Genomic DNA, 3420 nt, shown 5'->3' on the forward strand with positions numbered 1-3420 from the left:
AGTTTGATGTTGTTTAATATTTTTTCTTTATTGATTTTAAAGAGAGAGGAAGGGGGAGGGAAAGAGAGATAGAAACATCAATGAGAGAGAACATCGACAGGCCATCTCCTGCATGCCCCCCACTGGAGATCGGGCTCACAACCAGGGCATGTGTCTTGACAGAGAACTGAACTGGCAACCTCTTGGTTCGTGGGTCAATGCTCAACCAGTGAGCCACACAGGCTGGGCTTGATGTTGTTTAAAAGCATTTTTTTTTTTTTTTTTAATTAACCTGCCTTGAAAGATATTTTCTGAATTTTGGAAACATATTCTCAATTTTTAAATATTTTTCTCTTATTTGATTTTCAAACTTTCAGATGAATTGAGATACATGTTTCTGTTGTCTCTTTTTTAAAAACAACCTTATTGGGGTATAACGTACATACTTAAATTCAACCACTTGAAGTATTCAATTTAATGATTTTTAGTAAATGTGCCAAGTTGCATAATCCTCATATTGAATTTTAGAATATTTTTATCACCCCAATAAGATCCTCCTATTCTTTTATAGTTAATCCCCACTCTCACCTCAATTCCAGGCAAAAATATTAGTTTAAATAATTTTTCCTTATTGGTTTTTTAGAGAGAGAGAAAGGGAGAAAGAGAAAGAGAGACATTGATGAGAGAGAACACCGATTGGCCGCCTCCCGCATGTCCCCCACTGGGGATTGGGCCCACGGTGTGGGCATGAGCCCTGACCGGTACCTGAACTGGTGACCTCTGGGTGCATGGGTCGATGCTCGGCCACTGGGTCACACCAGCCAGGCAAAAAAAATGTCAGTTTTTAAATAAGCAATCATACTGGAACATTTTCCCCATTCCAAGGCCACTCTGAATCAAGAGTGGCATTAGAAAGAGAGGATATGACTCTCATAAAAAAACAAAAGAGAATTGGAGTGAGCGCAGACTCACATCTACACAGATGGCAGAGGAGCAGGGGAGGGCGCCGTGGGCGGGGAGACTGCAGGCTCCGCTGGGCTGTCACTCAGCCGAAAGCCAGGTCCGCTGGGCAAATGCGAAGCCTTCTGGTGGGAGTCTCTCCCGGTGGGAGTCTCTCCAGGTGCTTCCCGAAGCCTCACTCCTGCCTCCTAGTGCTTTGCATACAACAGATTATGACTGGTAAAATGCTTCTGATTGGTTAAGCCTATAAAATACGATTCAACCTGTATAAGATGCTTTGATTTAATGTATAAGCAACTATACTTGTTCTTTTCCTGAACTTTTTCCTCAGGACAAAATGAATAAAAAAAATCCTCTAAGTTTGGAAGCAAAAAACTTGAATCCTTACTTAGCTTTTACCTTTCAATAGTGCAGTTTTCCCACCTATCCAAGGAACTGATAATATTTACCCTGTTTATTCTTTTTAACTTTTTTTTTGGTGATATTGAAATGTGAAAACATTTTGCCATCTAGAACATTTCTAATCATCTCTCAAACTGCTAGCAGCTTCCCAACCGGTCTCTGCTTCTACTCTTGCTGACTAAAATCCGCTCTGTTCATAAGAGGTGATTTGTAAATACACAGGTTGTACTCAAAACTCTCCAAAGCCTTCCCATTGGAATAAAACCCTATGTTCTTCCCGAAGTATCAGGGCCACGTCATCCTGAGTGTCCACATTTCCAATCTTATCATTTTAGTCTTTGATCCTATGTCTTTTTTCCTGAAAAAAGATCTTGAATCCTTTTATTTTCATGTAAAGGGAAATATTCACTGTCTATATCCGTCCCTGAAATATAAGGTGTCCCAGAGGCGGAAATACGTTTCTGATTTCCTATTATACGTGAAGTACCTGGAACATAGTAGATACTAAATAAGGAAACAGTAAGTGAAACTGCTTTCTCTGCACACATTGGCTACTCCCGCAAAAGAAATGAAAGACAAACAATAAGCTCCTGTATTTTTAAGATGTATATGTTAATCTCAATTGAATTAATTTTTAAAGGCCCCAAATATGTTTAATGGGGGTAATTTTAGCATTGTACCAGGGTCAGTGTCCCTGGTTATATTGATTTGCATCAGATAAAGTGGTATACAGACTTGGCATGCTGCTCTCACAGCATTCATATGTAAATGGAAACCTCTCAATGTCAATAGAATAATACACAGAGGGGAAGTTAGAGAAGAGAGTCTTTTGTCTTTTTCTTTTAGCGCTTAGTGCCAACTGTGTGTGCTCCTCTTTCCTCTGCCCAGCGTCAGGATCTGCCGACACCATGGGACTCACAGACCCCAACAGCCCTGCCAGCCTCCATGCACCTGGTGGACAAGGCTACATTGAGGGGAATGAGCCATCGCAGCCTATGTGGCAGTATTTGCAGCAGTGTCTGGCCCACCTCTTGCCAACATATATCACGCCCTACATTGGTATAATCACATCAAGTCTTATGAACAGGAAAAGCAGCCTGCCCGGAGTGAAGAAAGCTTCAGACAAGTGTGGTCCTGTGAATGTGGAAGACACCACAGGAAGTGGAGCTGCAGACAGCAAAGATGATGATGACATTGCTCTGTTTTGAATTGAAGAGAAAGAGAAACGCGGAAAAGTGAAGAGGCTTGGAGAAGGACGCCTTGCACAGCATGAGTCAGAGAGAGCCGAAGACCCGCACTTGTTGCCAAGTCTTCCATCTTATTAGACGTGAATCTTTGGGATAATGAGACAGAGGAGGTAAAATTAGAGGAGTGTGTCAGGAGCATTCAAGCAGATGGCTTGGTCTAGGGCTCTTCTAAATGAGTTCCATTGGGTATGGAATTAAAAAACTTCCAATACAGTGTGTAGAAGACAATAAAGTTGAAACGAATATGCTGGAGGAGTGGATCACTGCTTTTGAGGACTACATGTAGTCTATGGACATGGCTGCTATCATTCAACAAGATCTAAAATCCACCATGGATCACTGCCCTTAAATAAAACTAGAAAAAGAAAAGTTATAGAAGAGATCTGGCCTATAAATATAAAGGGGGAAACACTGCATCTCAAAGTCTCCATGAGAAAGCTCCACACCTTCAGATGAAGCCAATGAAAAGTTAGCATGAGTAGAACTCTGGGGAACTTTTTATTTGGGTGTGTATGGGGTTTATTCAACTATATGCTATTATTATTTTCTATTAACATTTATTTTTCTATTAAGTTTTCATAGTTTTACAATTCTTAAAAACTTGGGCCTATAATTATATCATGAACTTGGATAGGGCTGTTTGCTTTTGCCTAAGAAAAATCATGACACATTTCCAGGGGCAAATGTTACTCAGATTTCACAAGGACTTTCAGCGAGCTGGAGTAGAGCTGAGACAGGGAAAGAGAGCAGTTATAATGAGAATATAGATGTGATTTTTCCATTCACCAAACAATAATTCTATGACGCTTTTACAGTGGAAGACTTTGGATGT

The 3420-nt window shown here is 40.6% G+C and overlaps 1 pseudogene; it reads left to right on the forward strand.

Moving 5' to 3' along the window:
* The first annotated feature begins 2249 nt into the window (after positions 1–2249).
* LOC118622346 lies at positions 2250–2937 on the forward strand (annotated as a pseudogene).
* Positions 2938–3420: the final 483 nt, after the last annotated feature.

Source organism: Molossus molossus, unplaced genomic scaffold (genome assembly GCF_014108415.1).
Source record: "Molossus molossus isolate mMolMol1 unplaced genomic scaffold, mMolMol1.p scaffold_m16_p_9, whole genome shotgun sequence".
Lineage (NCBI taxonomy): Eukaryota > Metazoa > Chordata > Mammalia > Chiroptera > Molossidae > Molossus > Molossus molossus.